We start from the raw sequence: 14,813 nt of genomic DNA on the forward strand, positions 1-14,813 counted from the left end.
GTAAATATTAGGAAAATTATTTTAAAAATTTGTTTTGAAAAAAAAATTATAAGAGAACAATCTTAGATCCATTTCTAGGCAAAAATTTCTTAGACTTCATAATAAACCATGTCCACAAAAGGAAAAAATAGTAAATTGAACTATATCAAAATTAAAAACTTGTGCCCCAGGAGGACCCTATTTAAGAGAAAAAAAATGACAAGTATCACACTGGATGAAAAATATTTGTAAACCATGTATCTGACAAAGAATCTCAAAACTCAAAAGTAAAAACACCTCAAACAATGCAATTAGAAAATAGACACAAATGAATGAACAATTCACCTAAAATATAAATAGATAGCAAGTAAGACATGAAATGGTGGTCAACATAATTAGTCATTAAGGGACATGCAACTGAAAAGAACAATGAGATATTACTATATGCTTATCAGGACCACCAACAGCAACAAAAAGTGACAATATGAGATGCAGGTACAGAAGAAAAGAAAATGAATCATCATGAATTGCTGATGAGAACCCAAAATGGTGACCCATCTTGGAAACGGTTTGGCAGTTGCTCTTAAAAAATTGAACACATGACTATCAAACAACCCAACCATTTCAGGCCTGTGTATTTATCTCACAGAAATGAAAACTCAACATTTATACAAAACCTTTGCCCAAATTTTCATAGCAGCTTATTTGTAATAGCCAACAAAACAAAACAAAACTAGAAAATCAAGATGTCCTTCCAATGGATGTATAGTTAAATTATGGTACATCCATACTATGGGCCACCATTAAGCAACAAAAGAGAACAAATTATTAATAAATGCAAAAATCTGTAGGATTGTCTCATTTTAGCATTGAATACTTGAAGATGATAAATAATTTAATGTTAGGATACTTACTAAATAAGATAACGTAAATAGGCTAAAACGTTATCATCCCAACAGCTTCTAAATAAGCATACAACAAAATTCAACATTCATTATTTTTTACAAAATTATAGAAAATACTGTTATTATTCATCAAATATTTATATGTTTCTTAATCTTAGTCTGGGCAGATGACTAATTCACCAACTGAACATAGTGTATGGAAATTAAGTGCAGTTGGTTCATATTTAACTTCATTCAAGTGGCTGAAGTTTTAAAAAATAGCAATTCAGACTCGGCAAGGTGGTGCCTACCTGTAATCCCAGTGATTCAGGAGACTGAGGCAGGAGGATCACAAGTTCAAAGCTAGCCTCAGAAATTCAGCAAGGCCCTAAGCAACTTAGTGAGACCCTGTCTCAAAATAAAAAATAAAAAGGACTGGGAGGTGGCTCAGTTGTAAAGCACCCCAGGGTTCCATCCCCAGTACCCAACAAAAAAGCAGTTCAGAACTGGTGGATTCAGAATTGGCAAGCAGCCTGGATCCGGGGATGTTATTCAAACAGAAAGACATAGGAGTGTGACCTGTCACATACTATGGCATTGGCAAGAAATAAACCTTTGTTATGAAAAGCCACAGAGATTTTGGGACCTATTTGTTATTGCAGCATAGCTCTGGTTTATCCCAAGTAATATAACTAGAATAGAACAATTCTTGATCACTATTATAAAGAATCATCTATTCTGAATCAAAAGACAGAGTCTTTATGCTTTTCATATTTATGCTTTCCAAACAAAAATCCCTCAGAAAAATAGGTCTGTGATCTTTGGACAAATGGTACAATACCTATCCAATCTCCTTAGTAATTTACAGCACACATTTGCATTATCAAAGGCTCTGAATAAAGTCCTATAGAAATCTCTATGCCTTTGTTGAACTCAACATTACTCGAACTTATTTCACAACAGTCATCTTTTTAATTATAGTAAAACATCTATTCACCAATGTATTTATATCTCTAGAAAAAGCAAGGAAAATAAGGCATTAATAGCATTTCCATGAGACTCAGAAATATACCAAAATATTCTTAGTATTAATGCTGCACTAAGATTTGTATATAAAGACTTTTATCATAGCTTTATTTATAAAACAAACAATAGATTAATATATATGTAGAGATATGTAAGTAACAAATACATATTAAATAAATATTAAAAATTGATAGTGTTATCTAATACCATTGAATGTCTGGAAAATTCTTACACTGAGAAAATGAGATATAAAACTATATGTGCAGCGTAGGCCCAGTTAATAAACACACACATACACAAAAATTGCACCAAAATATTAAGAGTAGTTATCTCTGGAAGTAAGAATCATAGGCAATTTTATACTTTATTTTTCATTCTTTTTGATATATTAATCAAAAATAATAAACATTATTTTTACAAAGAGAGGTAGAAATAGAACTGTTTCTTCCTTACAAGAATTCTACTGTGTCCTTCAGCTAGCACATCATTATTAATAATAATGCTTATTGAGCAGGAATAATCTCTTTTCAGCACGAAACATCTCGTATTCATGCAAAAATAATCTTAATACTTATTATTGTTAATAAGAAAAATGTGCTCAGGTTGAACAATTTTTATTGAATACTTGATATGAATATGTAAAGGAGAAATTGACTTTGTAAAAATCTGTGTGCTGCACTATAATGTTACAATCACCAAAAAGCTATGGGAAGAAAGAGAGAGACTGGGGGCTGGCAGCAAGAAAAGTGGCCTGAAGATTCAGAGTCACCCAAGGAGTGTGGCCTCAGAGCATTTCCCCATGTGGTCCAATAGATTCCCACCATCATCAACACACAGACACACACACACACACACACACACACATACACACTTCATAACGCAAGTTCTTTATAAGTCCCTTTTTATTTTCTGTTGTGTAGTCATTTTAAGTCTGTGACTGTCCATATTCTGGTCTCAGGATTTTCTCCAACTCCCTGTGCTGAAATACATATCTTAGGTAATTTTCTCCACATCAATTTTTAAAAATATTTTTTGTAGATGGACACAATACCTTTGTTTTATTTATTTATTTTTATGTGGTGCTGAGGATTGAACCCAGTGTCTCACACAGGCTAGTCAAAAGCTCTTCTGTTGAGCTACAACCCCAGCCTTCGCTTCTTCATTTCCAAGACAAATACATGGCCGACTATAATTTCTCTAGGAGTTAACTCACTGACTATTTCATAGTATTTCCACACTAGAAGTCACTTTGTAGAGCAAGTAACATTTCCTCCATATCCTCCAGCTCATTGCTTTTTCTTTTCTCCTTTGTATTCTTCAATTATGCCTTAATTTTTATTTGAACTTTGCAACTCCAATATGTAACATCAGAAGTTGTGTTGGGATGTTTATGTGTGTGTGTGTGTGTGTGTGTGTGTGTGTGTGTGTGTGAATGTGTGTGTGTATGGCCTCTGAGACTCTGTCACAATAAACTTGCATTCCCTCATAGAATTAGCTCAACAAAATGAACTTACACCATTCCCATATTCTCCTAAACTAATACCCAAAGTTGTAAAATGGTATTTTCAAGATACCACATAGTGTCTTCTTTTAGTCATCTTTTTAGGTTGGCTTCTAAAAGAAAGAAAAAATAAATCCATTAGAGCATGTACTTATACATAAAATGTTCTTAAAGGTTTTCTGTAATGAACACATAGAAAAACAGTCATTCTCGAGTCATTGGGTCATAGTATAATTATAGAAGGGAGAACTCAGCCTTGAGGTCAGGTCTGGGTTCCAGCTCAGCTCAACTGACTATTTTAAAAGACCATGTTACAACATTTACCATCTCTAAGCCTCCATTTACTTTTCTACAATGAAAGAATAAAACAGCCTGCCTCGTGGGATATAATGATGAATCAATGACATTAATTAAATGTGCTATATAACTGTTCATCATTGTTAAACTTTTCCCCATTTTGATTCTACTTTGATCTATTATCACTAAAAATACTATTCCCATTGTGCCTAACAGAGTCCAACAGAAAATCACATAAGTCTTATCAGCAAAGAGTATGAAAAACTTGTCTCCATGAACAAGTTGTAAAAAAATATACTGGTTTCAAATTTTAAATTGTCCATTGACCTTTCTAAATCTTAGGCTGGAGGCAACCATTTTCAATTTTTTAAAGGTCATTTATGACATCTCCAGCATGAGGTTGGTTAAGTATTTTCTTAATTTATTTCTGATGACTTCCATAACAAAGCCAGCTAGAAATAATTACTATAGGCCGTGTGTATATGTGTGTGTGTGTGTGTATCAGATATTTGTTATATATATACATATACATGTGTATTTATATATACACATACACACATATACATTACGTAGAAGTTTGAGATATATGACGTGCTATACATGCATGTGTATGCATATATTCATATTATATCTCCTATCTACATGAACATGTATATGAACATGTATACAAGTGTGGAGAGATGGATAAATTTATTAAGTATCACAGAGCATTCTCTCTTCATTGTTAGCTGCTAAAAGCATATTCTACACAATTATACACACCTATGGATTGAGTGCTAATGGATTATTGAAAAGTATTTATTAAAATGGCGTATTTCCTTCCACCTCCTAACTTTGACTAGGTGCTAAGGAAAGATAAGTAAAATTTATTAATATAGGTAATATTATCCAAGAAGATGAGTGCATTCTAGGAAACCATAAAATGGATTCAGAAGAGACCAAATGTTACATGTATATTATCCTCCTACATATGCATATTATTTTCCTCTGTCATACTATTAAAGCAATAAAAGAGAGATGAAGTGCCATTTTCCTCTATCAGACTGTCATTTTGCCAGTCTTAATTGACCATTATTTTGGGAAGATGGCAACCTCCTCTTTGAAGTTAAGAAATGCTGGTGGGCATGGAGTGAGATATTGCTTTCAACATGCTTGCAACATTGGTTGTTTTCATAGTTGTCGTGGGGAAGGGAATAGAGACAATTGAGTACCTATTATAATGTCAGCAGGCGGACTACTGTGATGAATCTATTTTGACCTTTGTTCACATTCCATCTGCTCTAGTGACTAGGATGAGTTCACAGGTTCAGGATGAGTCAGGCTTCATTTACATGCTGGGAAACATTTGCAGTTTAGAATACTTGACAGTAACACACCCCAATGTAGAAACCCAGGGTGAGTGAAGGATTTGCTAAAGATGTTGCCATGACCTAGGTAATGGGATGGAGGTGCTACCATGGGGGCCCCTGCACTGAAAAGACCTCTGTCCTGAGTTAACCCTGGAACCAACCATGCCAACATAGAATTGACCCCTGACTGAATTAACATATTCCCAAGAAAGGTAAATCAATTAGAGTAAATTTCAAGAGCAATCATGATAAGGTGACCAGCCAGAAAATTCAAACCTCTTAGTAGAAGTATATAGAAAAAAAGAGGAGTGGGATTACTCCCTTGCCCTAAGGATCCAGTGAGACTCCAAAGGGAGCACATCAGACAGGGACAGAACCAAATTTCCAGCTTAATATCTATATGTAAAACCGTCTATGGGATCAAGTGGCAGAAACAATTGTTTCTCTTATGTCACACCCTAGTCCAAGAAGGATCATCCTTATACTAGATATAACCAATCAATGTGGGTGTCCCTGAACAGTCACCTCTCCTGAGGCATTCCATCTCAGTCTCCTTATCTGGCTCTCCTCATCTTTTTGATCTCTAAGTGATAAAGAACTCATCCTTAAAATCTCTTTGCAACTGGTACTTAATTCACATGTTTATCAGTATCAGATTTTAAATATTAGCAATTCACAGAATAAAAGTTCCTGAAGTTTTATCTTTATCCCTAAGCTCCTGACTTAACTATAAAACTATCTAGTTGACATCTTCACTTAGATATCCAATAATCATATCAAACTTACCATATCCCAAATTGTTTGATTCTCTTTTCCCAACCAACCTCTTCTGTAGCTTTCCTTATCACAGTAATTAGCATCTGTATCCTGACATTTACTCAACAGAGATCTTTGAAATCATCTATTTTAGTTCAATTTTTTTCATCTCTATGACCAAAATATCCAATAAAAACAACTTAACAGTTGTATTTTAGCCCACAATTTCAGATTCAGTCCACAGTCAGTAAACTCCATAGCCGAGGGCCTGAGATGGGAAGAATATCATAGTTAAAGGGTGTGGCAGAGGACACCAGCTCAAGACGTGGCTACTAGAAAGCAGAGAAGGAGAAAGAGAGTTTCTTTCCTTAGGTAGAAAATATAAACCCCCAATTCATGCCTCCAGTGACCTCCAGCCACACCCTACCTGCCTACAGTTACTAACTAGTTAACCTATATCAGCAGATTGATCCACCGGTTGTGTTACAATTCTGATAATTTAATCATTTCACCTCTGAAAGTTCTTGAATTGTCTCACACATCAGCTTTTGGGTGACACCACATATCCAAACCATAACATCTTCTTTAATTAACTTTTTGTTTTCAATAAATCCTCCAAAAACTGTCAGTGCTTTACTTATATCCAAAATCAAACAGCTTCTCAATGATTCCATAGCTACCACTTGGTCCAAATAACACCACTTCTTGATTACACAGTTGCACTAGCATCCTGACTGATCACAATAATTTCATACTAGCCTCCCTATAGACAATTCTACAGATACAGAAGCTAGGACAATGCCTTTATAACAAAAGTCTTTGCTGGGCGTAGTGGCACACACCTGTAATCCCAGTTACTCAGGAAGCTAAGGCAGAGTTTCAAATTCAATCATAGGCAATTTAGTGAGGCTCTGTCTCAAAATAAAATAAAGAGGGTCGCGCTCAGAGGTAGAGTTTTCCTGAGTTCAACCTCCAGTATTGGGGTGGGGGGAAGCTGATCATGTCATTCCTATAAAACCCATCAAGGGCTCCTTAGGATATTTAGATTAAAATCTCGAGTATGTGTCAGGACATATAAGAACTTACTTCCTCTGGACTTCTGCTAGAGCTCTGCCCTCTACTCCTACTTCCCACCAGCTTGTTCTGCCTCACTCACCTGGCTTCCATGTTCTTTAGCAAGCACACTCCTGCTCTGGGAACCTGGGAATTGATAGTTCCTTCACACAAAATGGTTTTTCACCAAGGTTTCCTTGCTTCCTCAGGTGCTACCATGAGAGCCCCTGCACTGAAAAGATCTCTGTCCTGAGTTAACCCCAGAACCAACCATGACAACATAGAATTGACCCCTGACTGAATTAACATATTCCCAAGAAAGGTAAATCAATTTGGATATTATTAAGCTATTGAGAATATTTGTATTATGTGTTTATTATCTTTCTCTCCTGACTAGAAGATGAGCTCTCTGAGGACAGAGTTCATCACATTGTGTCCAGAACTTAACACAACTCCATGCACATAGAAAATGCCCAATACATATTGTGATTGAATGAATAAACATATCAATACAACTCTCATCTTCAAGGAAATCATCAGCCAATGGGGGGGGGAATCAAGACATTACAGCCAATTATATTGCAAATCAACAGGATTAATAAATGATAGTATAGCACACAGGAGACAATATTAATTCTATCTGGGGTTATTAGAAGAGTTTTCTCACATATACAGACATTTGAACATACACCTGGATATTTGAATTAGGCTGAAACAGACAAATGAAATGTTAACAAGAAGAGATGTGGAGACCAGCCTGAGCCCCAAACAAGAACCTGAATTCCCTAGAAGTGCTCAGCATGCTCCAAGAACAGCAAGTGATCCTGCATGGCTGACATCCAGGAGCTGAGTACCATCGGGTAGAAAAAAAAAAAAAGATAAGACAGATTTTGAGGGGTCTTGACTACAATGAAAATTGTTGCTATTTTATACAGTCAAGAAATATTTAAGAACCTATTCCGGGCAAGACTCTGTGATCAGTTCTAGGGATGTAGAAGTGACATCCTCCATCACTGTGTTCAGGAAATTTACAGCAGAGCTTAGGCTATACAAATGGTTATACAAATGAGTACCACCAAACATTACAAGTATCATAGCAACCACCTAAGGGCCAACACAAGGAAGAACTGAGGACTTTATGATGCAGAGAGGGGATTTCCAGAAAGATTTTAGGAGGAGGACATGAAATAAGGTCTTTGGGCTAAAGAACAAAGTGGTGGTCTCTAGGTTTTAGAAAGATTGTGCAAGTCAGAGTGTGCGATTGATCTGAAGAAAGAGCCTAGGCAGGGAGGGGGGCAGCTAATTCTCTTCTGGGTAAAGATTAAGGAAAACCTAATCAAATTACTTTCAACCTGAAAAGACATCTTAGTCTTATCCCCTATCCTGGTATATACTTACCTTCCCAGAAATTTCCTAATGTTAAACCAATTTAATGTGAATGGAAGAAAGGCAATCAGAACCTCTTACCTGAAAATGTATCACATTTCTCCTTAAGTAAAAACATGCAAGAAATCTGGAAAAAAGCTGTGCAAAACTTCTCCAGATGAGTGTGGCAGGAGAATAGCATGAACCAGTATTTCATGCGTAATACAACACAATGTGGGTCTGCGCTGAACGATCTTGAAAGAGGGCTTAGTTACAACACAGTGCAGGCTTCCACGAGGCTCACTACTTGTACATTCTCAAAAGCTTAATAATAACCAAAGGAAAAAGAACTTGCAACATTCTCTTTCCCCATCCTTCTGCGAATCCTCTTCAAGATTTCAAGATGTTAGTTCTGACAAGTTCAAATCATAATCATGATAATTAGTATTTGACACTTACAGCCTCTTCACCAACAGTACATGTTGTTCATTTGCCAACATATAGTTGCAGTATAGAAAATATTTATCATATATAAGAACCACATTTTGAGTCATTTAGGAACATTTTGATACACTAAACATACTGAAGGGTGCTTCCACTACTGATTGTTTTTTTTTTCTCTCTATCTGAGCTATTTCTATTTTGCTAAGATATAATTTTATAAGCTAAATTAATTTCAAAATTCTTGTGTTTGTTGGGTTGAGTCCCTCAGAATTCTTCTCTGACTCAGAAATGGAGTCACAAATTGACTTGTTGACTTTAAAATATTAAAAACAGATTAACACAATTCCCACACAAATTACTATAAGAACATATTTTATGTCAGTTTTCTATTCACTACAACTACATGAAATACATTGTGCCATGTAATAGTGCCTGTCTCTTTTTTCTGTAAAAAAAAATCATAAGACCTATAATACCATGCAACCATTGTAAGACACAATGATAATTTTATCCAAATACACATTTTCTCATGGAAATTCAAGGCTAATGCATCTCTCTGGTTTCTCACAATAGTTGTTTTGACTTAGGATAGCATAATTAGATTTCTTCTCTAGGCCAACATGAATATAGTCTTAGACAGTTGGGTTTAGGTTCAAAGGTCAATGGTATCTGCATTCATTATCTAATTGAGAAGAAACACAAGTGTGAGGTATAGTAACATAGATATCCATAGTTGTAAGTTTAAAAATAGTTCCTCATCATCATGAATTTAAGAATAAATAAAATCCTCCCTGCCCTGTTAAGCTGGATCTATGGATATAAAAACTTTCATGCCTATATATCAGGACCAGTGAACCTCATTCAGTTTATCTACAAAAATCACAAGGGCAAAGTGTCAACCAGTACACACCACATCTCTTCTGGGTAGACAATCAACTAGGCTTTGGTGGCTCCTCGGGAAGCATTTCTGGCCCCCTTTGGCCAGGAATTCATAGGGGAGACTGCAAATACCTGCTCCTGGTCAACATCCCCCCATCCTCAAGCCTATACGATGGGTATAGGCACAGTCCTGAAGTGGTTGAATTTCAAGAAGCAATCTGACAGAGAGCTGATCAAAACAAACAGTGAAAGTAACAAACAAGATAACCACACTTGGAGAAATGACATTAGAGTATTTTCTTGGAAGACAATTCTCAAAGAAGATTCCCACAGCTTTTTTTGCCCCTGAATTATGATACATTATTACAGTCTGTAGGGATGAGCACAAGGAGTATTGTAGTAAAAAAAAAAAAAAAATGAGTGAAAACAGTACAAGCCTGTGAGAAACTTCTATTGAATTGAAATACACAGAGGGATTAGGTCAGAGAAAGATAAATGTATCTTTAGGCAATGTGTGCCTGAGAAATTATGCATAATCAAAAGCTTTCTCACAACCCCACTTACAAATAAAGCCTCAGTATGAAGAAAATTACAAACAGGTACATCTCTGTATTAGAAATGAACTGAGTCATTTTCTATGTTTCTCTACCTTCTTATGTTTGTACGGCTGAAAAAAGAAAAATGAAGTTTTACAAGCATTATTTCTTTTGATCCTTACAAAAAAAACTGATAGGATAGGTAAAAGATGGTGGTGGGGGGGAATATCAGGGAAGACAAGTTGTAGATTTGTTTGAAAGACAGTGTCCTTGACTCTACTTATGAGCTCAGAGTCCCAGGCAGCTGGCAGTGGGACTGAGCTAGGCAAGATACATTGTCAGCACAAAACACAGAGTTGTGTGTGATTGCCTTCCAAAACAAACTCAAGGAATTTCTAAATTTCTTATGATTTCAAAAGACCTGTATCTATTCCTTCTCGCATTAACAGGAATAAAATATAGACATGCAAAGAGCATGGTACAATGAACTTAACCTGGTGTAAAAACGCAGGCCAGAAAATATAAGCAAGTATCATGTAGTTCCCTTTTTAGGCAATGTGGGACTTGCAAAACACATGCATAAAGGACATATTGCTAGAAGGCATCCACAGCTACCTGCAAACTAATTCAGAGGAAGCCCTTGGTGGTACCTGTTTTTGAAAAAAAAAAACAACTGGGCATGTTCTCCTTTAGAAATATCTGGCTATTTAAATCCTGATCTCTCCAATATTTATAAGAGTCATCGCCCTTGAGTAATGTGGAGAAGCAGCATTCCACGGCACAGAACTGTATAAATTTTAAATGCATCTGTATTTTCCACTAGATACCTCTATCTGGGTATCCTTATGGGCATCTATATTCCAATCTTCTAAAACTGATCTGAATTCCTCCTGCTCTTGAGATCTGCTATATCCCCTCTCAATAAGTGATACAGCCCTGTGCAATCTCCCACATCAACCTTGTGACCTGCTCAGTTTCCTCTCTCACTTACCCCCTGTTTCCCACAAATAAGTCTCCATGATATCCGACAAATAATCACCCTTTCCTCTAGCCCCACTACTATTATTCCAACCCCTGAAAGGTAACGGGTATGCACTTCTTGCAAGGACTCTCAGGGAGTCCCACCTACCAGGCCTGGCATGCAAGGCTGGCTGTTGCTTTATGAACTAGCCCTGCCTAGTTTTCCAGACCAAGAGACCAAAGCTTAATTCCAGAGACACTGAACTTGTATCAACCTCAAATCCCATTCAGTCTCCTTTGTCCACACTTTTTCTTATTCTCTGCATTTTGCATAAAATGCTCTTTCCCCAACTGTGTCTTCTTCTACTTGAAAAGTTAGCTTAAACACCACCTCCTGTCAGTCAGTCACTCTTGCTCCTATGGACTTGATTTCTCTTCTGTGCCTGAGTTACTCTTGCCTCGGTCATTGTTGTTATTCTTGCTATTATTTGGGAGGTATTCATTTACATTTCTTTTCCACATTACCCCCTGAAAAATTATAGACTCTATTTCTGTTATTTTACTGGTCATTTTTGTACTTTTATTATGTATACTTAACAACAAAATCTAAAATTAATTAATATCTTAATCCCTTTCCTAAACAATACTTTAACCCCATTTAAATTCAGTTATTCATTGCAGACCCATATATTATCATTGTCCAGTGTTGCAAAAGTAAAATGTTTTTACTCTACAAATCAGTTATTATTATTATCATTGTCAGTATTTTGTAAAGACTTTTTGATACATGTTAGCCCATCATTTGCCCACTACTATTTCCTTTCTGAATCTTATCATTTCATCTTTCATCTTTTTTACCTCTATTTTACATCACCCATTTCCTTTCATTAAAGTCTATCAATAATAAACTTTATCTTTTTATTTAATGTAAAAACAATTTTTAATTTCCCTTCATTTTGAGAGACAATTTTAAGACAGTTTTGCTAATATCACAGTGCTCGATTGGCAAATGTTCTCCCTCAGTCCTTAATATAAGATATTAGTCTGTGGTTTATTGAGTTTACATTTTTTTTAAGTCTAATAGGTGCTTAACTGCTATTCTTTTGCAAATCTACTTTCTCTCTGGTTGCTTTTAAAACTTCTTTGTATTTGGTATTTTATAATTTCACTACAATATATCTAAGTATAAGATGCATTTCTTTCTTTCTTTCTCTTGCTCATTTTCCATCTTGCTTCCTGCACCTTGGGATTTACATCTTTCATCAATTCTGGAAATCCTCAACCATTATTATTAGTTCAAGTAGTTCACCTCCTGCATTCTCTCATCCTGCCTCCAGAAATCTGATTACACCATACAAAACCACTTATCTATCCTCTATTTTCCTTTTTTTTCATAATTTTTTATCTCCTTATCTCTGTTACCCAGGATCTAGTTGAATTAAACAAGAAAGCCTGTTGGAGTATCTAGTCTACCATATTTCCAGAGCAGAAGACCTTGGTTTCCCTTTGTATATACTTCCATGTAAACATATCTCACTGTCTTTAGTTTTTAAACATTCAACTACTCTACTGTGTAGTGAATACTTTAGGAAAGAAACATACCTTATTCACTTCTATCACAAGCACAAATAATAAGCATTTTTAAAATAAATAATGGCAAATTAATTCTAAAATCTCCAAGAACAAAAACAAAGTATTTACAAAGACCTAGTACCAACCTGAACATTGTTATTGCCCATGAGCTTAAATCTAAGCCTATTTTTAAATGAGCAGATAACAGAACTAAAACTAGCCAGTATCCTTTTATCAATAATTATTATATTACACTATATTCCATACAAATTTGTGAGGAACACAAGGAGCTTAATTTTAAGCAAATAGCCCACAAAGACTTGAAGAAAACAAGATGACTTCTCATGATGATGATAGTGTTCCATCAATCCCATTCATCCTTAGATGACTTCATCAATAATGGGCAAAGAACAGCTGGTTTAAAGATCATACTGAAGAGTTGGCTGCCTTTGCCCCAATCTGAAGGGCTGCCTCCTGCAAGTGCCACAATTCAGTCCTGGTGATCTTCTCGGGAAGACCACACCTGAACAGAGGAGTCAATGCTCAATCACAAAGTGGATGCTAATACCATGCTGGAAAAGGAAGCTTCAAGATTACCTTGACTAGATGCAAACTATTCCTACAAAAACAGAGGGAAATGCCACTGTGTAAACAAAAGGTAGCTTCTTAAGGAGTAAAACACTAGCTGTTTAAAAAAAAAAAAAACATAAAATAAAGAAATAGTTGGAAACAATTTTTTTTAATTTTAAAAATATAGATAACCACATGAATGTGAGTTGGTTTTGTTGTCATTTGAGCAAGTAAGACACGTGTAGATTATTGTCTCACTTAATACAATAGGCTCATTTTCAAGGAATGTGGATATCAGGGAGAAAGTTAAAAAAAAAAAAGTATTACAAAGAACACATACAAGACAGGAAAGTTACAGAAATTCAGCCTATGAGAGAGACAGCAAAATCATAATAAAGGGACAATCACTGATTTCCGATGCATTAAGAAATTAACATAAAGAACATTCAAGCTCTCCATGTTAGTGGAAGTCCAAAACCACCAACTATCACTCAAAATCAAAGAGGAAGAAATTTGGCTTAGAAAAAAGAATCACTTGACATCTTGAGTGATAAAATTCTAGATACTATGATTGCAACCTTCTGGGAAGGATGAAAAATTCTTCTTAAAATGTTTGGAGAGTCATCTTTCTGCAGGAAAGCAGAGACACCATGTCCTCTCATGAACACTCCCAGTCCTGTGAGTTAGTGGCACCATATTATACTTACCACGTGTTGACCCAATATCCTGAAAAGCACAGTACACTCTAAGCTTACTTTATAGTCTCAAGTTTCCCCTCAAGAGTAAAATATCTTGACATATTTAAACTTTTCTCAGAGAAGATTTGTTTGATATCTTTGACCATTTTGGAGTATACCAATCAGACCCTTCTCAATCTTTCTGCATTTTCTAATAAATAAAGAACACAGAGAAAGAAAGGAAGGAAGGAAGAAACAAAGAAAGAAAGAAAAGTAAGACACCTAACATACTTAGCAAGGACTCAGGCAATGCCAAGTCAAAATAAGCAGATTACTCCATGGCTTCTGCATGTCATGCATCTATTAATACATCCCAGGATCATGTTCGCACTTTTAATAACAGCACCAGGCTGCTGACTCACATTCAGGCATGTTTCTACTTCCTTCGTACCTACATAATTATTCCCTTTCTTGTATCAACTTGGTTTGCTTTTATCTCTACTCTCATCCTGTTCAGCTTGGACACATCTCTAAATGTTCAAGTGTCCATTGAATTGTTGTCCTGGCTTCACATATCAATAACACCACCAAAAGGAAGACTTTCCTATTGAATGCACAAATAATTAAAGAATAGAGGAGGTTGGGGGAGCTCAATAATTATTTTCAACTATGTGAGAGACTCTCTATTAGGTGTTAGGGGTAAGACAAACATGGTTCCTGCTCCTTAATAAATTACAATCTATCAGAGATAAAGATAAGTAAATAGAAAACTACACCTAGATGATAAATGCTATGATAAAAAAGGCAGATGACAACAAGACAGAGGGAGACTTTGAGCATTGAGGACTTTATGGATCTAGGTACTATGGCTCCCTGTTGTAATACAACCTGATCTCCCAAGAGAAGAGGGATAAGAAGGAAGAGAGGATCAAAGGCTAAGAAATTGCAAATATATAAAATAGATA

Source organism: Urocitellus parryii, chromosome 1 (genome assembly GCF_045843805.1).
Source record: "Urocitellus parryii isolate mUroPar1 chromosome 1, mUroPar1.hap1, whole genome shotgun sequence".
NCBI lineage: Eukaryota > Metazoa > Chordata > Mammalia > Rodentia > Sciuridae > Urocitellus > Urocitellus parryii.